The 27,548-nt window shown below is 34.0% G+C and overlaps 1 protein-coding gene across 2 annotated transcripts in view; it reads left to right on the top strand.

Moving 5' to 3' along the window:
- The window catches only part of LOC106120481 (uncharacterized), a 153,277-nt gene that overhangs the window by 32,523 nt on the left and 93,206 nt on the right, over nt 1-27,548 (top strand). The window contains exon 1 of one of the 2 annotated variants that reach the window (XM_013315844.1): nt 9,643-9,885. The exons of the other annotated variant lie outside the window; for it this stretch is intronic. The gene's annotated coding sequence lies outside the window, so the exon portion shown is untranslated. Of the gene's footprint in view, nt 1-9,642; nt 9,886-27,548 lie in introns of those variants that run through there. 2 annotated transcript variants of the gene reach the window in all.

The raw sequence follows: 27,548 nt of genomic DNA, 5'->3' as shown, positions 1-27,548 counted from the left end.
CGACCTACTTTAAGAGGCATTGCAATAAAATACATAAAAGTTAATATTCATTTGCATTAAGAGGTTTTATATTGGCGAATATTATGTGTTATAGTGTAAGTTTTAACAGTGGTAGAGCCCGCTTTAACATCTTCGCACGAATTGGCCCGGTTCGCCCGGTGAAATACCACGACCACACAGAAGACAGGCGTCAAGTAGAAGCAATTCCGCGTTTCGTCTGATGAGTGTGCGTCCCGGAGGCCTAATTTAGTCCTCTTTCTCTTCCCACCTTTTTCTTATAAGGAAAGGATGGGAAGTGGAAGTGGACTTTCCAGATGAGAGGATGCATGTAAAGGTAAGATATTTTCTTTCTGTGCATCCTCTTCTCCCTCGATTAAAAAAGGTAGGCAACGCATATGCAATTGCGTATATCTATGGGCAACGGTCACTTCGCTATGTCAGCGATTTCAGGTATAAAAAAGTGACATACCTTATAAATTCTTGGTCAGAAATCCTTGTTGTAAGTTTAATGGTTCAATGATAAAATTAAGTTTTATGAGACAATGTAAGTAGCAATAACAACAATGTTTGTCTTAAAAATTATAATTATTGAATGTAATAAAATAAAGGTTAACAGTTCAGTATTTATTAAGATAAATGACTAAATAAAATCTTTGTATAGTAAAGAATTGATAGGTTATTACTATCGTGATTAAAATGTTGCATTAATATACACATGTAGAGAATGTGAATAACCTGGGAGTTTATTATGCGAACATACTGTGGAGGTCAATGACCGTAATTATAAGAATAAAACAAAATTGTCGTCAATTGTTGAAAAATTTATAAAAACCATGTCAAAAACTATATTATTATAATATAATAAGGACATTTAATTTAAATTAATTAATATTTTTTTGAGCGAAGTTAAGTAGGCATTTAATTATCCATTCAGAAACCGATATTATCATAGTAACAAACTAAAGTAAGTGAAATATAAACAAAACATACTGTTCCAAAAGAAATCTTATTTCTCACTAATCTTACTATCGATGGATACATGGATGGATGGATGTTTGTTTGAAAGTATCTCTAAAACGGCTGAACGGATCTCGATTAAACTTGGCATAATGGTTTGGCATGGAATCTTAAATCTGCGCGGTCGGGGTCGCGGGCGATAGCTAGTGTAATAATAAAATCAATGGAGGAGTAATCAAAATTGATATGATTTTTCTACCAATTAATAAAAATTGCCTACTTAACCCTACGTAAGCGATTAACTACAGTGTAGGAACTGAGGACAACTTAATTGGACCATTGGAGAATTTCTACCGGAAGTCAAGTGCTATGGCGTTCTAGGTGCTCGTGCGCGTACGTAGCGTAGTGCAAGGCTGTTAGATGGGGCCATGCAAACAGCGTATTGATTATTAAATTTTTTCGTATAATGTTAATAAAATAATAAACGATCGCGTTTATTTCTATACTGCTAAAACTAAGACTTGTTTTGTTTTTAGTAAAAAAAATCGTCTTTTCTGTATCTGTTTATGAACATTTTCTTTTTTGCGAAATAAGAATTTTTTCAAATTTACATTGTATCTACCATAGTTAAGAAGACAACGTGGGTTTCTAAGACCAAAATTCCCTGTTTAACACAAACTGTCATAACTGTTATTATTTTGACAAAACAGAGAAGACAATATATCTTAAACAGAGATTTTGTCTTTCAGTCTCAGAAACTAACGGTTAAACTTATAAACCGCAGCGATAGTTAATGTTTTACTGAATAGGCTCAAAAGGAAAAATAAGAAATTGTATCGATTTATTGAATGTAAATGTTTACTTTCTACAAGAGATAAGTACAGTGTATTTACCATAAGTTTAAATAACCTTTCCTTGTTTGAATTACACTACATTGATAGACTCATCTTTGAAATATAATTATAAAATAACTACGTTTAAAAGTAAAACAACTTGAAACCATACAGCTTTTGAGTTGAATAATATCACACACTCTTTGTTATCTGTTATTTTATTACCAACCCATAATTAATATTTAGAAGACGTTTTACTATAGTATTTTTCGACATATTCGTTAAATATATATTTATTTACACATGTCAAAATTGTCAATTTCATATTAGAAACCAGCACAATTATGTAATTAGCAAGCACTAGTTGCAAGCAAGAGGCGACTAGATTGGGAATCAGAGTTCAGATTATATCTAAGTAAATAGATAAGTTAGAAGATGTTTACCATTAATCGCACACTTAACCTTTTTTATCTACTTCTCTTTTCTTCGATGTTGATGATACATCTATCGTTATTGTTGATGGAGTTCGCATACATTTATTGATGAATCGTTTGTATCTTTTAACTATACAAAAAACAGATTAAAAGAATGTTGCACATTGTTATGTCCAATAACGTTAAATCGTTAGTATTAAAAATATTTAAGCGGACTGCACGCTTGTTTTGTGGCCATCGATTGTTTTGCTTGAACAACAAAAGGACTTAAGTACGTCGCAATACATGCGTGGTAATGAACTCTTGAGTTCGCAAGCGCCAACATCTTAATATATAATTACAATTTTACCAAGCAATTTTGGTAACGGTAAATAAAACAATCATCTCAATGATATAACTATCATACTTATTAGTGACCTGTGTTGTGATATAAAGAGTAACTAATAATTTCTAACTTACTTAGATTACAGAAGGAAAAAAAAATCGTATATTTTTTAAAATATTACTTGACAATGTACTAACGCCCTCTGTCATTAGCAAATTTTGCGTCAGGTGGAACCAAGCTATTCTCTAATATTTTTTTAAATTATTTTCTATGTATGTATAACTGTACTATTATCGCTTTACCAACACCGATGGATGGATTGATGGATACATAATTTTAGATGGATTAAAATGCTACGTAGACATAAAATAGTACTAGAACGAGAATCTTATCGCCATCAGCATTATGCATTCATGTAACGGAAACTATAACCACAACAAATCAAGCAAAAGAATAAAAAGAAAAAAATCTGTAAAAACAACGGCTTGTTCGTATAATAGTCATGGAAGCAGTGTATACGGCGACACATTCCTTTTATTTAATAAAAACATAATTTTATTACTCAATGACTCAACTATTTTCTTTCATTTTTCTTCTTCTTGTTCAACGCTGGCAATATTGGTCCATTCCCGGATGTTTCTCAGCCACGACTTTCTCCTTCTTCCAACTCGTCTTCTGCCTGCGATTTTGACCATTATTATGAGTTGAAGAACAATATATTTTTCGTGTCGCAAGACATGGCCCAAATATGCAAATTTTCTGATTTTGATGGTCTGCAATAATTCGCGTTTTTTGCCGACGCGCTGGAGGACCCGCACATTGGAAATCTTCTCTGTCCAACTTATGAGTAGCAATCTACGGTTTCTTTCATTAATACTTTTAATTTGTGCTGTCATCTAAATCGTTTAAGCTGTACTCTTAAATCATTATGTCTTATCCTATTTTTAAGAATTACAATCATCTTAAACTCTGTGAACATTTAGGTGTAAAATGAAATATTTGCAAATTCAGAATTTGCCAAACTTAAATCGTCATTAGTGCAAATAGCAATAAAATCCAACGTGACTCACGACTTGAAGCAACGTTAATACACAATATAAATATAATACTCCATATTGGAGATAAATCCTGATCATTTCATTTGAATGTTGATACTAAATGAACTTTAAAGTGTTAATATAACGATATGTTTTCTTTATGAACAAACTAAACATAGTAACTAAGAATAAAATATGTATCACTTAATATCAAGTGTCTTCGGTTGGATATTAAGGTGTTCATCATCATCACCGTAGTCATCATTATCACCATCATCATTATCATCTTTGTCGTTAGCCTTCAACAATATAGAGCCACATTCATCGCAATTATATAGAATGATGATTCATCATCAGATGTATGATATTTCACTTATTTGCAGTATTTTTAATTTTGCTTCTTATAAATTGTTTCAGGTACATACATCACAAAATTAAGAGCAATGAAAGAGCTAAACCTTACGTAAGTTTCTTTACTATCGGCATAATATTAATTTATTTAAAAACAAACTATATTTTAATTTTTATATAAATAAAAGATTTTTGAATATTATAGCACAAACAAAAATAAATGTCAATTTATACTAACAGGAAGTTATTAGATCATTACTCTAAAATCTTACTTTTTAACTAAGCAAAAAACAGTATAATAATATGAATATGTTTAAGTAATTCAAAACGTTTATATCCAGCGAGACGGACATTGTGTTACGCTTCAGTGATATTAGCTCCCGACTCACTGCGTTGTATAACCAACCGCAGTGACTGAAATTACAGTTCTTAGGATCGCATTATCCTAATGTTTATGTTATGTCAATAATTGATTTCACCCTTTATTACATCGTACTTCATTATCAGTGTGTTGCGTTATTTATTTGAGTTTATGATTTATTTTGTAAGGATAGATTAAAAGAAAATTTTAATTAACAACCATCCAGGTTAAAAGCTGTCTTATAAATATCGAATCAATGTCATCGTCGTCATCGTCATCATCTTCATCGTCAGCTCAATATACCCTTTATCACTTCTGACGGGCTCGGTGCCTACCCTAATTTAGGGTGGAATGTGAATCTAAATATTTTGAAACAACATCTATCCTTTATCCACCTAATTTGGTAAGCACAACAATTATGATATAAATGTACACGTAAGATTCAGTAGTCTAAAAGTATATGAAATTATTTACAAAGAGAAATCTGTGTATGTGTCGTTCAATGACCTTTTTGAAAATTGTAGGAAATATTTTAAAAACACAGAGAGACAATGATATCGTGTAAGTTTTGTTAACAATGCAAATTCGGGTGGTGCAGTAAAATAATTAATACGAAGTATAGAGTTATCGCAATAATAAACAAAAAAAATACTCTTGTGGTGAAGTTTATGCAGATTTTGTAAACGACAGTAACATGTTACGCTAATTTAAAGATTTTCCACTCATCGAAGGCTACAAACAATACCCATACTTTGTTTTGTTTATCCAGGATGTGTTTTTCGAGTGTTGACTGTTTTTAATAATTTACACTTTAGTTTGAAATCGTGACTTTAAAGCAGTAATTAGTCTATTGCTAATACAATTCGCGTTCGAATTTGCGTTGTGAATTTTATTCGTGAATTTGTCGTTTGAGTATTTTTTTCTATATTCTTGCGTAATATGATTAATCATACTAATATTATAAATGCGAATGTTTAGATGGATGTTTGTTTGAAGGTATCTTCAGAACGGTTGAACGGATCTCGATGAAATTTGGTATAGATTTAAAACATAGTCTGGAAGAACACATAGGCTACTAATTATGTTTTTTTTTAACATTCCGCGTAGCCAATCAGTAGTAAAAGTATACAAATATTTATTTTCAGTAAACATTTTAGAAAAGTCCCTTACTGACAGTTCTATCGTTGCTATTAATTGGACAACTTGATCAATGGTACCAGTTTAAAATGTTGTAGTGAAAGTACAAATTCGACGTGGATAAATGCAGGTTTAATCTAATTTATACACGACACTGAACAAATTCTTTACAAAGTATATGAAGGATACTTGTTTCATTTCGTTATAGTACAAATGGCTTTACATTTAAATATGATAATTGTAAAGGTATCTTTTCACTACTTGCATGCAACCGTCTGCAAAATTACGCCCAGTGGAACGTCATACTAAATTTGATTTATACTTCCGAAACAATATACTGATATCAAGAGAAATTTTAGTTTTACGTCTCATCGTTTTTCTACAATTAGCTAGTAAAAATAAATAAAACACCAGTGTCTATTTGTTAATGTCAACATATAAAAAAACAATTTTACAAGTGAAATAACTATAATTTATAAACAAAATAAATATTAATGGAATATTGCTGAAATCCCCAGAATTTGTGGGTAAATAACCACAAGTAGATTTGTTAATTACGTTATATCTATATGAGTAATCGTTCAGGAATATTTGCGCATGCGCACTCGTCGATTTTTGACTGAGTCGACGCGACAGCGGGCGTTGAGTCAATTCCGTATTTAAGTACATTGAGAATTAGTCACCTAAAGAAGTGCAGATGCATCAAATCCAACTACAAATATACATAATCACCACATTATTTCTGCACTCTAGTCGTTGATTTCTGAGATCAATATGCTTGTATTAAACATATCGTCAGCACTCGCATCACCTTTGACAAAACAGACGTAATCAGATTTTGGGCTCAGAAACAAACGATAAGTAATCTTTGCCTGTTCAAACACTCACACAAAAATATACCTAATATAGGTATAAATCTCTTTAATAAATTGCTTACATTATCCAAGTGATTTTCAAACCGCTCATCCCAATTGAAAGAAAGTAAATAGTTCCGGTTTTTACGTCGAAATTACAGTACTAAATTGCAAGAAATTAAGTATCGTTATGAAATTCTTTTAGCATCTTCGCAATAAAAAAAAACATTTTAAAATTCCAGACAAATATGTGTAGTTAAATGCATAAAGCATCGCTTATGTTTTGTTGAGATATATTTAATTGTACTATCAGTAACCCGAGGTACTGGACGTAATTTGAATAAAATGACAAAACTTCAAATAAAAATAAAATTTATTTCCTTGAAAAGACAAGAAGAATATATTAAATTTTAAAACGTTTTTAAACAATTGGATATAAGCACGTTTTTAAGCACGTGTGAACTCAGCAGAATTACTTATTTTATTTTTAAAACTATTTAATAAAACTTTATTGACTTTTAATTTAACTAGGGGAGGGGAAAGGGATTGTTGATTTGCTCTATTCGTCTCTACATACTGTAGCTCTGTTTGTAATATGTATGTAGGTAGCGCATTATGAGTAATTTTAATACTCCGTTTCATATTATTAAACGTTACCCCAAACTGCGATAGGTAAAGCACTGACGTCCGAATGTCTCATAACATGAATTGGGTCCAACTTTCCGCGAGAAGCTCAGCTGACTCGCGTGCATTCGAGTCACTATTTTCGTTCGTTCGTTTTGCCTTTATTTGGCTTTCATATACTATAAGAGTAGATAAGTTTGTCCGGAGATTTGCTTTTAGCTACAGAGTAAAAGAGTTCTTCTATCGCTTGCAAGATGCCAAAAAACATTTTCGTATTTTAAAGAATAATTAGTATACCATTGTAAAAACAAAATGTATTATTCGCAAAGATGAATACAAATGGTATGAATAGTTTTTTTTTACTTTGAAGTGTATTATGTTTTATTTACCGCTTAATGCAAATACGCGGTTTGAAAATAATTTAAAAGTTATTTGATATTTTAAAAATAAAAATGCAAAAACGTGTCTACGCATGCATAATTTATTTTTCACAAATCTACTTATTTCGTGAAAAAAAAAACATGCACGTGTTTGATTTATCCAACCCCTGACAATCAGAATACATACTATAAATGAATTTAAGTCAATAAAGCGAGTCAGTATCATCATTTTATAAATAATGAGTGAGTATTCTTAGAACAAAACCGCAAAACCGCAATTTTTCTAAATAACTTAATCCATGGTTAGAATACTTTAAATTGTCCCTGGTTAACACTTCAAAGTAAAGTTAATTGAAATCATAAAATACTTACTTATTGAAATATTTGGTAAATAACATTACATTACTGTCCAGACTGTACTCCCCATTGTAATGTCATAAATGGTTCGAAACATGACGACTGAATCTTATCAGCGAGCATATCAAAATAAACAATTATCCAATTGTGTCGACTGTCGGGCCGGGGACATCCTTATTCGCTATCAGCTGTCAATAGGGCCGCGTGACGTCGCCTGGACAGCGGCCAGATTTTCCGCCGCAAAGCCTTCGACCCGTAAACTCGATCGAAACGAAAATGTAATTATCGTTGTAAACAATGGAAGACTCGCGAGCCGGCATTCGAGCGTCAGACGTCGCACGAGACGCACGCGTTGGCCGCGACAGGTACGAACTTATCGCGAAAAATCGTGCTCGTTTTCTGCCTTATCGCAAAGTATTAACACTACTTTTTGCATTAGCTACGAGTCGATATCCTTAGTCTACTTCGACGAGTGATACGTCAAACGGTCGTAAAGTCGGTGCACTTGAAGTCGACGGTCTTGACATTGCGTGCATTCGCGCGTGATAAATTATCGTATGCGTTAAAATTTTGTGAATCGAGAATATCGTCGAGAGAATAGGCCCGTGTCGTCCAGTGCTTACAGCGAATTACAATGAATATTCATGGCTTTTGTAAATTTATACGGAAAACGCGGCTATCTGGTGTTATTGTTCTCGCATCATTGTTATGGTGATGAGAGATGTGAAGTGCTCGGGCGTAACATACAAACAGTAAAATGAGTTTAGATTAGCGGAAACGGCGATTCAATTAGCCTGTCATTTAGAATGTTATCTTATTCTTGCAGTTGAACGTGGAAATAATTTGTTTAACTGGCGGTAGTTTACGTTGTGATTACGGTCGCTTTGTTTCATCTCGCTGGCTGAGGTTTGATGCATCGATGCCATGTTTAAGAAATGTATTGTCGTTCAATAGTTTTTTCTTTCATGTTCAAGGCGAGGCGATGGAAGCGCGCGGTTTTCCGCCGGTCACGTGGTCTAGGTCTACGGCTCGCTGCCTCAGCCATTCATTTGCTCGAACTTGAATATAATGCACCGTGACACTTTGAACGTCTTTTTAACGCTACGCTAATGATATTTAAAATATTTTACACTAATTTATGCTTATAGTTTTATATTAACGAGAAATAAATTAATAATTAATTTGCTAATTTAAACAGGTTCATTTATTGATGACAACCGAGAAATTAAAAAAAATCCTAAAATAACTGTTTTGGTAGAATCAATTTCAAGAAAAGAATATTTTAAATTAGTAATAATCTTAAAAATACATTATAAAATATTTGAATAAGTAATGAAAAAATCACGTTAAATTTATCGTACGACAAACGTAGCCCGCATTTTTGTAAATTTTACGACAGCTCTTTGCATTTTCCAAGTCAAACAACCTTGATAGTAGATAAACCACCTCAAATTACGTGTTTACTCATCATTGTTTAAGACTAGATATGACGAATTCATTGTAAATACAACGACTTCCTTCAAAAAGTCACCTCAAAAGATTATAAGTTTTTAATCATAAGGTTACTTTACTTATGAATTAAAACATTAAAAATAACCAAGGAAATTATTGTTTATAAAGAAAATCTTAAGCACAAATGAAAGGAATGATAATTCTTTGTATCCATTCAAAAATTTTATTTGTACCTGTGGTTTGTTGATACAGACATTGGATGACAGGCGATTGACTAAATTGATGCTTTAAACCACATAAATAATTATTATCTTATTTCTTCAAACATTTGCTTAAAATTGCTTACTATACGACCGGGTCTATTTCATGCATACTAAAAAGAAAATTCTTAACAACTTTTTAATTTTCGACAGTTACCATCAGATATCCGATAAAATAGTTCTCGATTGTCCAATAACTACGATCGACTTCAGTTTAATAGGAACAATCGAGCGAACGGAAGAGGAAAAACTATTCACGGTATTCGATGAGAAACTGTCGACTGAATGCATCAAGTAATTTTCATCATCGAATAATTTGTTAATTGTGGAATTTAAACAGCCAGTGTTTATATTATAATCTAATATTGAGTAGTCAGTGTTAAAACTACGCAGTGATTATGATTGTGAAATAGTAAGGGTGAGTGTACACTATTGGGATATTCACGAAGAAAACTGGAGCTCGAAACGTATGAGGTGTCAGTTCTCGTACAGCTGACAACAGATGTCAGTCAAAACGAAGACGGTGAGTGTACTGAATATTGTTCTAGAATATTGCGACTTTGAATCTATAGTAGTAAGTGTTAGTCATTGCTAACTTTGTTTTGTTACAATTGTTTTGTTCATTTGTTTGTTTTTGCTTTCATTCACTTGATTAGCTACGCTCAAGCAGCAATTGAACTGATTTTAGGGTTTGATTTTTTTTGCTTGTATCATAAGAAATATTAGATTCTTAAGCATCCTAAATGAACAAATTTTGTTAAGTTTTTAAGCTAGAACCAATAAAATCGAGTAGATTTAGGTATATTTGATCTAGTGACGGTACTTAATAGTTTCTAGCAAACAGTGACTAAAAATTCGAGTTTTCGTTTTAATATCAGCTTAATCCGTGCTGCTGTTAATTTCTTATTCTTCATCTCAAATCAACTAATTATGATTTTCTATGTTCAAAATACAGAAGACTTTTTGTTATTTAATGCCCTATAAATTGATCCCCTGAAAATGATTAGGATCAAAATTATTACGTCTACTTATAAGACTTTCTTGTCATATTAATTTACAATATAAAACTAGTGCATTGGTAGAAAAAGGATAGTAATACTTTTAGCTTTAAAATATATTATTAAACTCTAGTTGACTTCTGTACCACGGAATTAAGTAAAGATTTTTTATAATGCGCAAGTAATTGTCGATACGGAATTGTTTACTAGAAGAGCTCGTGACTTTTTACAATACCTACGGCCGCGCAATCACAACCAAAACAACGTCATGGTGTGTTTATTTAAATAATTATTATGTTATTTGTGAATATGTACGCCATACGTAATTTATATATTACAAATAATATAATTCTTTTGCGTAGTAGGATAGTATTCTGAATATACTTCGGAGAAAAGAGGACCATGACATAAATCCACAATCAAACCTTCAATTTCGTATATACATCTCACTAATATTATAAATGCGAATGTTTAGATGGATGTTTGTTTGAAGGTATCACCAGAACGGCTGCATGGATCACGCTAAAATTTGACATATATGTAGAACAAAGCCTGGAAGAACATGTAGACTACTAAGTTTTTTTTTAATTCTGCACGGACGGAGTCGCAGGCGACGGCTAGTTGTATTATAAATTGTATGTTAGGTACGTCTTTCCCGCGTCTAGTATAGTGTAAATGTTACATTTATTTTCAAACTGTGTATGTCCACTGCCGACACATGTGTACAACATTTTTTTGTGTTTTTTTTTAAGAATGACAGACTTGTTTATGTGTATTTCCCTTACCATTGCCAGGAGTGCGATATTTTTTTATTAAAAATATAGACACAAGCAAAAAACAAATTCCGATCTTAAGGCTTACTGAGCTATCAATTAGTCATATACAAAGCCTTATCCGTCGTGACATCTTCAATAAGGCTAAGACCCGGTGAACGCGTTGTGCCTCACACATTCACATCGGATTAAGGGTTGCCACCTTTCGGGCTATTGATTTGACACACATACATACATCGGATTTAGAGTATACGGTGTGAAATAAATCATTGGATGTCTTTTGTTTTGTTATTCAATGGAATGTATAGTGATAGTCATTTGTTTTTCCTTCTCCACTAGTAGTCTGGTTTACGTTTATTTAGAGTGGGCAGCCCTAGCTGACATGCGTCTTATGCGAGGCCAACACGCATGAAGGAAATAAGTTCGTTCAATACAATCTAGTTTTATATGGATCCGGACTGTAGTGGAACTGTTCGAAATGCCGCCATCTTTTATTATCTTCTGATGATAAATAAGAATGCAAATTTGTAACGTACCCTTAAGCAATTTTATTGTAATATAGAACGGTAAAATAATCTTGAATTAATGTGATTTGTTCGGAATATTTCGCTATCTTTACTTTAGTCTTTGTCGTGAGTTTATGGACATGACATTGGGCGAGGGAGGTTTAAAACTATAAGATACAAAGTAATATTTGCTATGATTTTACTTAGATTTACGCCAATTTAACAATATAATTAGTATATATTGAATAATCGATGTCAACGCCATCAAAGTCGTGAATATAATTTTTAGTACTTATCCATATTTGTCGAACGTATTAGGGAAACCCACGGCTCCAAATAACAATTTGCTTTTTTATTTACTTGTAAAATATAGTCTATAGATAAGGCAAAGATTGCAGTAGGTACTATAATTTTAAATAACTTCATAAATATTAATGTAAACTGGCAAATTGACGTCATAAGGGTAACTAGCTCTAAAGTTGTATTTGTTTTTAAAATCGTTTCAATGGACAAAGCTAATGGAAAAATTATAATCTTACTAATATTATAAATGCGAATATTTGGATGGATGGATGTTTGTTTGAAGGTATCATCAGAACGGCTGAACGGATCTCACTGAATTCTGGCACAGATGTAGAACGTAGCCTGGAAGAACACATAGCCTATTAATATTGTTTTTTTAACGCGTGGACGGGGTCGCGGGCGACACCTAGTTTCAATATATATTCTTTTTGCTGTTGTTAATAGGTTTTTGTAGGTCATGTAGTATAATTCTGTAAATTTCCATTGGGTTTTTCAATGGTGAATGTCGTACAACTTTTGTCTTTTTGTATGTCTGGCCGGGAAGGACTTAAGAGCTGATTAAAAATAAAATTATATTATATTTTAACATGAGCACACAAACATTACGTCTGATTTTGCAAAAATCTTAAAATAAATATTAATGCATGTAAGAAAGCGACCTTGTAAGTGAATGATGAAGATGGAGTGAGGTGATATAACAATATATCTTATCATTTCACGTGCTCTGTGGCTTTATATCCGGTATTCATTATATGAAGTTAGTCAAACAAAATAAAAAGATTACCAAAACGTCTATTTAGAAAAATGTATTTATAACCAGATGATAACGATTAATTAAAAAGTTGAATCTTGTACAATAAATCTTGCAAAAATCGAGCGTACAATTTTTTCACGAGAAATGGATAAGACTAATAAAGGAACGCATCCATTGGCCCGTGCCGGACGCAGCGCACGCACGGATAAAACGAATTTGTTTTGTCTTGATGTGTTACGGGTGGCGCGGATGATGGACGAAGCGCTATTTAAAATCATAAAAAGCAAAAAAAAATCCGATGCGGGCTGTGCGTGCGGTACGTCTGGCGGGCCAATAAACGCGTACCTTTAAACTCACTTTAATCAAAAGTAGGGAAGGAAAAACAACACTTTAGCAATGTCTCTTATTGACTTTTTGTCCTGTCTGTATTATATATAAAATGATTGCGTCATATAATGCTGATTTTGTTTCTTAGTAATTTTACACCTTTAGTATCCTGACTGAATTTTTAATAATACGAATCGCAAAATCTTTGAAAAATAAATAGGAGGATAACATACTTCTTTTAATATGAAATCATTAATTATTTATGAATTCAAAAGTATATATATTTAAGGATAAACGACTAATCCTTTAAAACAATACAAACTAAATTCAAAAATTCGTAAATAATAGCAGCTATCAAATTGTCTTCATGTTAAAGAGCTTTTATAAATATAAAAGCTTTGATTGTTCCACTTCTTTTCCGCACCCCTGAAAACGTTTTAGCGATGGAACCACCCACGGTAACGTAAAATAATTGACCTTGATTCTATGCGTCAGTGCCCATCCCAATGGTCCATTTCGCTGACCTTAAAGCTGCGACGAAATTTTACACAATGCCATTGTCATTTGTTAACATTTTCATCAAAATATTTTTGTTTTAGACAAACGCATTGAAAGTCTATTATTGAAATAACATAAAACCATGCTGAATTAATAATTTCGTCATAATATAATATAATATTTTTTCATTAAAATATTTTTTTTTCTATTGAAAATATTTTTATTTATGAAAATAATAGAACATTATTATTTGCTTAATTTTATTTTATTATTGACTAGCTTTTCCCACGAATTAATTGCGCATTTATCGAGTAAATATGTGAATCAAACGTATCCTATTTGAAGCCTACGCCTTTTCGGAATCATAGGTAACCTATGTGTTCTTTCAGACTGTGTTCTACATCTATACCAAATTTCATCAAGGTCTATTCAACTGTTCTGGAGATATCTAGTAACAAACATCCATCCAAACATTCGTATTTATAATATTAGTAACATATAGTTAAATTAAATTGTGAGCTAAATCCATATCCCAAGAACAAATGAAAGAGGTAAATGCGTCATGGTCGACATCGTTAAGGTAAATTATTTGTAATTTTGGTGCCAAATTTGCAAATAATAAGATAATATGAAACCAATTAAATGTAATAATTGTCTTTATCTTTGTTCGTTAATCGCTCCGGCCGTGTGTCACGGTTAAAGGCCGCAACTGACTACGGCGTTGGACATTTAGACGAGCATTAAACGAAACCCTGGAATCTAGTACGAGGCCGTTATGATCCTTGTCATTTCTTCTGAATATAAATATCTTTATAAAAATTGTAGACCTAATTCTCAGAACGCGTTATCGATGAATAGTCGCGTAAATTACTGACATTCAATGAGTGTACCTGTTTAGTAATGAAATCTACATTAGAGTTTTTAATTTAACACATGCGTTTGATCTGTTTTTTCAATATTTCTTATATATTTAGTTGTCCGTTACAATAATATCTTTTAGATGCATACATTTCTATCTAATACTCGTTCTATAAAGATTAGACTGATACAAATTAAATTGCTAATCTTACTAATATTATAAATGTGAATGTTTAAATTAATGGATGAAAGAGTGTTTGTTAGTAAATATCTCTAAACCGTCTTAACAAATCTCGGTGAAATTTGGCATAGATTTATATTATAAGTAGCCTACGTGTTCTTCCAGATTATGTTATACATAATTAAGACATTGTTGATTCCGCGCAGACGAAGTCGCGGGCAACAGCTAGTTTTGTAATATAGTAAAATAAAGTTCATGACATATTTTATTAAATGTAATGTATCATATGTCGTTGTATCAAGTGGTTGATTTTATTATGAAAATCGCTGCGACGACTCTAATCGATTCTACGAGGGGGAATAGTTAACTGTTCCGTCTTCCTGACATCATAGGGGAAAGTTGGGAATAATGTCAATACTTATTAATTAGATGTATACAAGTCTATAATCAAGTCAACCAACCCGCACTTGGCCAGCGTGGTTGACTATGGCCTCATCACCCTTAACTTAGGGTAGGCTCCGAGCCCCTCGGTGGCGACGTATAGTGAGCTGATGACGATGATGAAGTCTATAATACGTATGGATACAATAATTATAGGTTACTAACCTAATCAGAGTAAATACTAAGTCGCATAATTATAGGTAACAAATTGTGACTTCGATAAATTACCTAAAATGCATTAGGAAGCGAATCGAGCAATCTAAGGATATCCATATCGATAGGATGGAAATATGCTTTCCGTATAGACATCCGATGTTACACAACTCAATAACGTAATATTATAAAATATAACTTCGTCTACCTCATTCAGAGTTTTGTTGAAGGAACTTTAAAATGGCGTTTAATAAGAAAAATTAAACGCCATTTTGGTGATTATTTATACTCTGAATGTATCATTATAATCGTAAAATTTAGCTTTCCCTTGTTATTATTCCTGTGCGAAATATTTTTGTTCCCAACTCAATTCCCCTGTTAACGCTTCAGCATGAGGATCGACAAACGCAATTACTTTAAGAGGGGAAGTACTTTTTATCTTTCTATTGTCTTTGTTTACAACTTCATAAATACATTTCTTTATTGATCACCACATAAAATTGTATATTTACAAATACCTTTCTATATTTAATATTCTTTGGTTTGTAGGTTTGATGTCTTACTTTTTACATATTATTTTTGGGGATGACCAAAAGTTCAAACAACAATATTCCTTGCACTCGTTTATTTAATAACTCGCTCCACAACATCGATCATCAATCCGTTTTAGTATAATTACGTCAATTGCCGACACTTATCACCTTAGAGTGCTTTTCAGTTGACGACTACTCAACGAATGAATCCGTCTCCGTCGTTGTTTTCACATTTATACGTTCACTCTATAGACCAATCCAACGGAACCGGACGTTCGTTCAGTTGTCGTATTAAAATAGTAAAACATTTAGTACCGACTCAACAATATATTCTAAAATCATAAAACAGATTAAGATTAATTTACGGATGATTAAAACAATTATGTATTTCCAACTCGATACAAATAAAAGTAAATTATTAAGCTTACGGAAGCTAATCAATTGCACAACTAGTCTGAGTCAATTCAAATACCATTACTACATGGATTACGCCGTCAATGATTATATAATTATAAAATAGGCACGGAGGACCCTAACAGCTCGGCCTTCCTGTTTAGCACGTGTCCTCACGTGTAACACATAGTAACTTTACTTAATTTAATTCCTAAATCAATAATAATAATAAAATTGCGGTTGACTTTGTTAAATACAACAATGTGAATAAATCAGAAATGTTAACAGATACACAAACAACATTAATTAATATATCAATTTTAGTAATTACTAGACCTTTTACAGTCACAGTTATGAATTATATATTGATTGCGTTATCAGCACTATCGTTGCATACATTACTCTCATTACTAGCAGCATCTGAACGGTTATTACCATCATTAATTTCTTCGTCATCATCTGAAGAATTGTCGAAATTCCTATCAAAGCTCATCCAAGGTTGTATTTTATCTACGGCCACAATACCTTCGTACCTACGACCGCCCTTACGTGATAAAGGCGTATCCTCCACTACAAATCGGTCATGTTCGAGAACCTTTAGTACCCGATAAGGACCTTGATATTTGGCGACTAATTTCTGAGACTGACCATCGTGTGGAACCTGTCGCAATATTCGAACTAAATCTCCTACTTGATATTTCCTACTACATTTCCTGTGCTTATTGAACCTTTCTGCATCTTTCTGTTGCTGTGTTTCAATACGCTCACTAGCTTCTTCTCTAACAGTACCTAGCTCATCAATCGGAGTTAAATTAATCGTTTCGTTTATTACTGTACTTAGTATTCCCTGGGCCCTATGATTTACGTTGAAGCCAAAGAGCAGTTCGGAAGGAGACTTCTGGGTAGTTTTGTGTACTGTGGTATTGAGTCCTATTTGTATATCGCATATGTTTTCATCCCATGCTTTCTCGTCTTTTCCATGGTTAGATGTTGCTAAAGCCTCCGTAATGGTTCTATTGAACCTCTCGACCTGCCCATTAGCCCTCGGTGTCGCAACTGCGTTGAGCACGTGTTTAACGCCATTTTCAGTAGTAAATTCCTTGAATGTTTTACTAGTGAAACTGGTTCCTCGGTCAGTAATGAGACGCGTAGGTACTCCAAAATAGCTGAAGTGTTCTTTTAAAACCTTAATGGTAGTTAAGGACCTCGTATTCTTCACTGCAGTGATATTGACGAATTTTGTGAACCCGTCTACGATGACTAACAAGTAACAATTTCCTAGCCTGCTTCTCACAAATGGCCCTAAGTGGTCTACATGAATTGTGTGGAACGGTACACTTGTTTTTTCTATAGGGTGTAGTTCTCCCTCACGCCGTCCTCCAGGCGCCTTATGATGCGCGCATTCTAGGCAGGCGGAGACATATTTCTTAACGAAACGCCGCATACGGCTAAACCAATAATGTTTCTTCACTCGTTCCAATGTTTTTTCATATCCATAATGCCCTACATCGTCGTGGTTTCTTTTAAGTATCTGCCACCGCGACCCCTTTGGAACAACCCATCTTATTTCATCACCTATGATGCGGTATACACGTCCGTTTTTCAGTTTGAAGTTTTTATAGATTTCAGCTACATTCTCAGTTTCAGGATTGCTGAGAATATCTTTGATTCTGGCAATCTCTTCATCCGACGATTGGACCGTAGTGATCCAGTCTTGTTCAGATTCAACTACCAAGACGTCCAAAGTATAATTCTCCGCTTGAGATGTTTCTACTGGGTTACGGCTCAGCGCATCGACGTGTGACATCCTAGATCCGGGCCTGTATTCAATGGAACAGTCGTACTCCTGAAACTGAATCCACCATCGGGCCACTCGTGGTACTAAGTCTCGTTTTGTAAATGTCGACCTAATAGCATTACAGTCAGTTATGATAGTAAAATTGATTCCGATAAGGTAAACTCTGAATCTACTTAGTGATGCAATTATCGCGAGTGTCTCTAATTCAAACGAATGATACTTCTGTTCCTCAGGTGTCGTCTTTCTACTGAAATAAGACACGGGTTGAAAAACGTCGCTATTACTTCGTTGGAAAAGAATACCTGCTAAGCCGTGCTTGCTAGCATCGGTATGGAGCTGTGTTTCGGCTAAAGGGTTGTATAATGCGAGGACCGGTCGCTCCGATAGCATTTTCTTGATAGATAGAAATGATTCATCTTGGACTCTACCCCAACCCCATTCTCTATCCTTCTTGAGTAGCTCTGTTAATGGGGCAGCTATTAGTGCATAATCTTTTATAAACCTTCTAAAGAAGCCCGACAAGCCTAAAAACTGACGTAGTTCGTGTTGATTCCGTGGTGGTGGAAATCTGGACACAGCGTCCGTTTTTCTATTACCGGGTCGAATGCCATTCGCGCTAACTTCAAATCCCAGGAAGTCTATTTTGTCGAGAAAGAAGTTACACTTGCTCATTTTCAGAGTTAGCCCCCCGTTTTTCAAGAGGTCAAGTACTTCTCTTAGTCGTGTCATGCCTTCATCCAAGTCTTTGGACGGTATTAAAATGTCGTCCATATATATGAGGGCATATTTTATTTTAGCTTCCGCTAGAATCTTATTCATAGTTCTCTGGAATACTGCTGGGGCGTTAACAAGCCCGAATGGCATTCTGTTATACTCAAATTGACCGTCAGGTGTTACGAATGCCGTTTTAAGTCGGGACTTTTCATCTATCGGAATTTGGTAGTAACCAGAAGCTAAATCTAGAGATGTAAAGAGTTTATTCCCTGATAATAAGTCCAATTGATCTTCTATCCGAGGTAAAGGGTAGTGATCTTTTTTAGTTTTACGATTCAGCGCGCGGTAATCGACGCAAAGTCTTTTCTCTCCGGTCTTTTTCTTAACAAGAACTATTGGACTCGCATAGGGTGATGACGATTCGCGAACTATATCGTTGTCGATCATCTCTTGGACCATGTTTTGGACCTGAGATCTTTCTGCATGGGATAAACGGTAAGGTCTATAGACTACGGGTTCGTCGTCATCTAAATCGATTGTCATTTCAGTAGCGTTTGTGAAGCCTAAATCATCGAGGCCGCTAGAGAAACACTCCTTATATTCCGAGAGCAGCGTTTGAAGATTTAACCGTTCTTCACTCGTAAAGTTAGGGTTACAAATGATCGTATCGTCTACGTCCGTAGTACTAATAGTAACTGCGCATGAATTAACCGTAGTCTGAACTTTAGTGGCCCTTGTGATTAACGAATCTTGTTCTATAATTATGTCAGATCCGGATACATTCTGTATGAGTAGAGCGCATTTATTATTGGTAACACTATATTCACCAGGGAGGAGATAGTGCTCCTTACTTTGTGGTCCTCTAATTGAACCCGCAACTAATATAGTACCTTCATCGAATGACTCGCAGTGAACAGTTACAGCTCGCAGTGCATTGACTGGTATTCGCTGCGCGTGACGCGATACGAGACGTATTTTATCAGATGACTGCACTTTTCGAAAGATAATTTCATCAGGGGTTTTTGTAATTATGATATTAGGCTTTTCCGTAAAAGAATGACCTAACAGAACCGGGTGCCCCAGAACATAGTCTTCTACAACATAGATATCTACGTTTTCTTTGATATTCTGGACTTCTACAGTGGCAATAATCCAACCTAATGGTTTGACGACGTTAGCTCCAATACCTCTAAGCATAGGCAAATCAACATCTGTGAGCAGGTTTAAGCCGAGTAATTTAGCGTCTCTTTCTCTCATTAAAGTGCACTGACTGCCCAAGTCGAGGTGGCACTGGAAAGGTATATCATTTACACGAATGCTCATTATATATTTATCGTTCGTTCTATCAGCTAGACTAAGTTCCGATACTTGTTTTTCATTCTTATTAGGTCTATTTTCCGATTGGCTGTAAGGTTTGCCCCTAGGGCAGTCAGAAATCTGGTGGCCAATCCTTTCACAGTTTGTACACTTAACCAATGGTTTGTCGCACCTAAAGCTAGGGTGACCTAATTGGTTACAATTAAAGCACCTAATTGCGGGATTGACATTGCCGACTTTCGTATGGTTAGATTTGTTAGGAACAAGCTTGTCGATCCTATTTCGTCTACCATCGCCATTTTCTCTAAGAGTTCCCAAATTAACTGATCTAAAATATTTTAAAACATGTTCAGGCTCGGAGAATTGGGCCGCCTGTGCTCCCACTTTAATTGCTCGATCGTCTAGTCCATGCAGCAGACAGTCGACAGCTCGCTTACCAGTTATATTACATCGGTTTAAGAGATTTATTTTCGCGTAATAATAATGTTCTAGCGATTCCCCATACCGTACTCTCTTACCAAGCATTTCGGTAAGAAGTTCAGCATAATCTTCTCGAACAGGAAAAGACTCGATGAGTTTCTTTTTCCATTCGGACCAACTAAACAGAACCGATGGCAGACCCTGATACCATGATTTAGCAACGCCACTTAACTTTGGGAGTGCGTAGTGAACTATAGCCCTCTCATCCCATCCATATATTTCCGCGCATTCTTCCACTTTATTAATCCAGGTCAGTATAGTCTGTTCCTTAGTCATCGGATCAAAGTCTGGGATGACATTATTTTCATAGGATAATTTAGGTCGGTCTGAATCCCTAACACCTTTAATAATTGACAGGAATTTATCAAGTATTTGACTTGTACTATCATGGGTAATTCTACTACGCTTATATTTTGGATGAACTTTAACAGACTCACCAGACTCACCAGATGATGAGCTCGAATGTCTTCGCTTGCGCCTTGTATGTCGGTCCGTGCTGGGTCCGCTTCGCCGCGTCGTCACCCGTTCTTCGTAAGCATCCTCCGCAGGAGACATTGATCTTTTCCGGCTTCGTCTCATCGTCTTCCGCGTAACTCGTTCACGTCGTGGCCTGAAAATTCCATCCGTTCCTGATCCTCGTCCTTGGACCCTATCATCATTATCATACTCTAATCCTCGAGTATCACCATCCTGCCCTCGTCCTTGGGCGTCATCATCCTGCCCTCGTCCTTGGGCGTCATCATCCTGCCCTCGTCCTTGGGCGTCATCATCCGGCCCTGGTCCTTGGGCGTCATCATTCGGCCCTGGTCCTTGGGCATCATCATCCGGCTCTCGTCCTCGGGCGTCATTACTAGTTCCATGTTGGGCACTGGTCCCCTCCATGTTTCTGAAGCTCAAAAAGGGCATAGCTTATTATCACGTAAGAAATCAAAAATGCTAATGCTAAAAAGCGGACCAAATATTGAGAACTAGCCTAGCCAGTCTAGATATTGTATGGGGCATTCCGTTTGTCAAGTAACTATACGTGTATGTTTGATTTATCTTATTGTTAAAGTTGGTCAAACGCTAAACTAATTTATACCTACGTCTAATTGTGTACAGAACTTAAGAAAGAAAATTAATCGGTTCAATTCAATTCATGTCATTTGCAATAATGAGAGAGAAATAAAATGGCCAGCTATATCAATATTACTTTTTTTATCATCCAATTATCCAATTTTAAAAATATTGTCTCATTAAATGTAATTTAATCGTTTCCCTAACAATATAGTTGATATCACGCGGATATGAGGCTTAGAAAAAGGAGATAAATAAGGAAAATAATACGGAATCTAATATAAATATAAAAGAGAGAAAAAAAAAGAAAAAAAAGAAAAAAAAAATTTAGGCGGTACTTACGTTTATGCAGGCGTGGAAGGAAGTTTTATTTATCCTTGTCGTAATCCCACTTCTGAACTTTTGGGGATGACCAAAAGTTCAAACAACAATATTCCTTGCACTCGTTTATTTAATAACTCGCTCCACAACATCGATCATCAATCCGTTTTAGTATAATTACGTCAATTGCCGACACTTATCACCTTAGAGTGCTTTTCAGTTGACGACTACTCAACGAATGAATCCGTCTCCGTCGTTGTTTTCACATTTATACGTTCACTCTATAGACCAATCCAACGGAACCGGACGTTCGTTCAGTTGTCGTATTAAAATAGTAAAACATTTAGTACCGACTCAACAATATATTCTAAAATCATAAAACAGATTAAGATTAATTTACGGATGATTAAAACAATTATGTATTTCCAACTCGATACAAATAAAAGTAAATTATTAAGCTTACGGAAGCTAATCAATTGCACAACTAGTCTGAGTCAATTCAAATACCATTACTACATGGATTACGCCGTCAATGATTATATAATTATAAAATAGGCACGGAGGACCCTAACATTATATTATATTTGTTTTGTTTGTCTTTTGTCAAGATTAATAATTTGATAAGAAAGAAAAAAAAACTTTACAAAATTCTTATGTCTGAATTTTATTTGTGTATATTTTACAGTAAGTTTTCATTGCAATAATTTCATTTAGTTTGTCGTTTTATAACAACCTCCTGCTATAAAGAAAAGATGATTCCCGCATTGAATCTATTATTCTTATCTTTTCCTGGCCGACAATTAGCGGACATTTTAATTTTTAATATTATCAAAAGATCTACTGTTAACAAAATTTAAAACAAAACAATGACGCTATTTCCTGTGTTTAATTTTGTTACAATATTTAATATGCACTTTGTTTACAATATATTTTAAAAGTCCTTGATAATATAACGTGTGAATTATATTCACGTGTGTTTTGTTCAGATAATGGCGACTTTGTCACAATAACGATTTACTTGTAACGTTAAAGTCACCGTGTTTGATGAATTATTTTATGGCTTACAAGCTGAAGTGTTTGCTCGTGTGTGATATGCCTTATGAAAATTTTCCATTTGTGTACAAACGCACGAAAACTATATTTAGGTTCCTTGTTGAACATCTTTATAAGTTTTCTTATTTAAGCACTTGGTAAATGCGTCCAATTTTATTTATTTTTGCGGCTATGTTTGACAATTTTATCCAATTTTTTATAGAGTTCACCGAGTGCTTTACACCTGTTTAAGTTTTATTGTTTTGTTTATGAATACTAACTGTCGCCACGATTCTGTCCGCCGGTATTAACAAAAAAAATACTAAGTAGCCTATGTGTTCTTCCAGACTATCTTCTACATCTTATGCAGGTTACAATACAATGACGGGCCATTAAAATATGTTAAGATTTGTTTACGCAAACAATAATACCTGAGAACACATCGTGATTCGAATAGTGCAACAAGGATATTAGCATGAAATAATTTAAGTTATCGCTTTTATCACCTAGGAACATATAAACAATAATTAAGTATGATTTTTGTAGACGATGCAATACGTTATTTTAAAATGAATGGAAACGATTAATTCGTTCTGATTGCTATAATTCGATGCGTTACTCGCATCAAAACTGCACGACAAGGTCCTTTATAATGATATCAGCTTAACACGTGTATTTGCGTTCAAATGTACTCTATCACAAGAGCATAAGGTTGAAAGTTTGACAAATACTAGACAAATGCGCTTCAATGTGTCGTGTTTTCGTTTGGACCACGTAAGGACTAACAGGAAGGTCCCTATTGAAAATGTCCTTGATCTCTTGAACCTCGTATCATGAAACGACACATCCTTTACATACGTCAGGTGAGACGGGAAATGATTGATGTACATTGCGTTGTATTAGTAGGATAGTGCTTAAGAGCAGAATTAAATAGTTTCATACTAAACGAGCAATAGAGTTTAAAGTCCAGTTACAATATTTATTAAGGCACACCTAAATGTTTTTCTGCATATTAAAAGTCCGCTTAGAGATACAATTACCGCCAATTTGTACATAAAACTAGAAGCGATCGTTATAAAGAATTGACAGGTGGATCAAATATCACTAAATACTGTCTTAATTTACTCATACATAAAGTAAAATCTTAAAAGCGTGGAGAATTTATAAATTAACCGCTAAAACCGTGACCGCTGCGCCGACCGGCCGAATCAAACGGTAGCGGACTAACAATTTGAATAACATTAACTATGATATCCATAATTGATGTTTTCCAGAAAAAAATTGTTATTGTGAAAAAACTATAATATTTAGATATATTCTATCGTTTTTTTTTATTTAGCAGATTTAAAGAGCTACAAATCGTTAATACATCATTTTTACGTAGATCCTATAGTTTGGCCTACGTAAGCGAAGAAAGCAAAAAAGTCCTAAATTTTCGAAACGCATTTTCAACTTTAACTCAAAATCTACTAAACTTCTAGTCATTTTAAAAATTATTAAAATAAAATGGGACCCACCTGCAAGCAAACCTTTCGATCAAAAAAAATTTTCAAAATCGGAGCACCAAGGGCGGAGTTACGCGGTAACACACATAAAAAAATAAAATAAAAGAACATACAGACGAATTAATAACCTTTTTTTGGAGTCGGCTAAAAACTAAGCACGTTCTACCCATAAAGTTTTACTTCTGGATATACCATGGCAAATAACAAGCTCCCATTTAACGTATTTAAGAGTGTTGGTGGCTCATGGTTCAAGCACTTGACTTGCAATCTGCAAGTCCTGGGTTCGAAGCCCGCCATGTACTAATGTGTTTTTCAATTTCCGTTTTACATATGTACATTTATCCGACATTCTTACGGAGAAGGAAAACATCGTGATGCAACCTGCACATATCTGAGAAGAAATTCAAAGATATGTGTGAAGTCAACCAACCCGCACTTGGCCAGCGTGGTTGACTATGGCCTAATCACCGTTAACTTAGGGTAGGCTCCGAGCCCCTCGGTGGGAACGTATAGTGAGCTGAAGATGAACAGTTACGTTACGTTTTTGTTGTCATTTCAATAATGTTTTGTTAATATATTTTAGTTTTAAGGCCTTGATCATGAAAAGGTGGCCATAAATAAAAATGTCAAGAAAATAGCTTATATATTATATTAACCTTTTAGTTACTTTAATTAGGTATGCCATATTTTTTAACGGTTTTGTCTTAAAATTAATGTCAAACAAATTTTATGGACATTAAAAGAGCTTTAAGGAGATAAAAACTTGTTTAATATAGATGCGCAGTTATTTATACATGAATATTTATTTTAAAAACAAGTGCTTGATAAAAGAAGATCAAGTTTCATTCATGAGACAATTTGAAAAAAGAACATTTTTAGGGTTTTCAACAACTTTAAATCCAAGTAACTGATTGACTAAACGCTGAACTCTAACTGCTGGGACTATATAAGTAAAACTGTTGTTAGCTAAGGGTAGCTAAGATTGCTGTTATTTTAAACAAAAGAATTTTCTCAATTCACAATAACTACACTATTCTTCTTTTTCTTCTTCGTCGTTACAGTCTTGTCAGACTGTTCGTGGTCATCAAGTATCAATGACCCGCTTTACCAGTCGCCGCCACTCCTCCCTAGCCGCTGCCTTTTTAATATATTGGTGTAAGGGGACAATTACCCTATCGTTTTTTGAAAATTCATATCCGAAGTAGACAAGGATGCGGGTGTCAACTAGTTCTGTTTTACGCCTTAAGAATTTTACCAAATAATATAAATATTAAAAAGGGAGATAACAGAGCGATGTTAGCATATTTGAATATTTAACGATTGAAGTCTGACAAAATATTTATCACTGGCTATAAAAAAGACATTATTGTTATTACAACGACGTACAAAGATATGTAAAAACACCATTAATATCGGTAGCTTACTTAAAATATATATAAATAGAAAAAACATTGCTTACTGTTAACCTTTTCATATTTATGTAATGACTTTCTTATTAAATTATTCAAACTTTCGTGTGACATTATACTAAACTGATATAAAAACGGCTTAACACTCACGTATATTCGTCCGGTGGCGGCACCGACTAGTTTCGAGCCCATCGAGGGCCCGTCATCAGGATGACTGGTACTGGTATTATTTCGCGGACGCGTGCCGTCGCTCACTGAATGACTTCCTTAAATAGTGATTAATTAAATAACTAAAAAAGTCTTTAAACAGATCCTTGAAATCTCTACCTTCTACGTAACTTCACATATACAGGATGATTGTAAGCATTGGACTACAAACTAATACGTAAGAACAGTTTAGTTTGTGAAGTAGTGCTTTTAGGTCGAGCCTTAATATTACCGTTGTTCAAAGAAGCCTTATGTACCAAAGCTCAACATAGTACAGGGTGTTTCAAGTGTCAATCATAATATTGTCAATATATACGGTCGGACAAACACAAAATGAAATCTATACACCTACAAAAAAGGCATATATACGCAATCATGGTTTTTTCTTTAAAATAAATAATTAATCACTTAAGTATAACGTATTTAAAAGTATTTCGAATCTGAAAAAAAAGTCGGATGGGAAAATCATCAGAATCAATCAGTGCCCGCGCACTAAACAAAATATATTTTTTTAACATTCATTCAATTCAAACACAAAGTTAACGATCATCACGATTTAATGACATAAAAACGTCCGTATAAGTAATCTATATATATAAATGAAATTGGAGTATATTTATGTAATGTCGAAAATAAATATTTTTGTCTGTCTGTCCGCAAGACAGACTTTTATTTAGGATAATTTCTGGAACCTTAATCTTAAACTGATGACTGATCGCTAGTCTTTAAAGTAAAATTCCTAAATAAGCCCATTCGATGCGGCTTCTATTTACGATTCAAATAAGTACAAAGAGATTCCATCTAACTCGTTTGCACTGACGTCACCTTAGGAACAATAAGTGAGTGTCAAGTGATACGCTTTTAAAATATTAATATCAACCGCACAATGCACTTTGGCTGTCTGCCTACAAAAATGTCAATTGCATACTTAGAACTGAAAATGTGATTACGAATTGAATACATTTTAATGCTCTAATCATACTAATAATATGCGAATGTTTCATGGATGTATGTTACACGGTATCTCCGTCTGTCTGTCAAGACCCTTTTTCTCAAAAACGCGTGAAGCTGGAATTTATTTTTCAATTCCGCGCAGACACAGTCGCGGTAGATAGCTAGTAAACTATATTTGGAGTAACATGAATATGAACTTCATCTTTTAATACGAAAAGATTTTACATATGTTTGTAATTGAAGGATTTCTTAGAGTAATTTAAATTTATATTTTTTTTTTCACTTACCTCATATCTTACTTTAATTAAATTATCAATAAGCAACTGTTTTCACATATTGTTCAAAGATAAGTGATTTTAAATGTATAAGACATTTGATCATAATTTTAAAATCGTAAAATTCCTTGATTCTAAAGTGTGTAAATGACCATCTTAAAACTATTATGGTTTGGAGTCAAAACAAATAATATTAACTTTATAGCTCACCACAGAAACCAGAATCGAAGTTTTATTATTTGTCTTGATACTTAAAAAGCAAAATGCTTACATTTATGTGTCAAAGCTCAATAAACTCGAGAAATAGCACATATTAATGCGTATTTTCATTAAAAGTTTATAAAATCCCATCAAGATAGAAATGCTGTAGAAGTACTGTGTATAAAATACTGATCATTAG

The sequence above is a fragment of the Papilio xuthus genome, unplaced genomic scaffold, assembly GCF_000836235.2.
Source record: "Papilio xuthus unplaced genomic scaffold, Pxut_1.1 DF829129.1, whole genome shotgun sequence".
NCBI classification, from domain to species: domain Eukaryota; kingdom Metazoa; phylum Arthropoda; class Insecta; order Lepidoptera; family Papilionidae; genus Papilio; species Papilio xuthus.
This window is presented reverse-complemented; position numbering and strand designations above follow the sequence as displayed.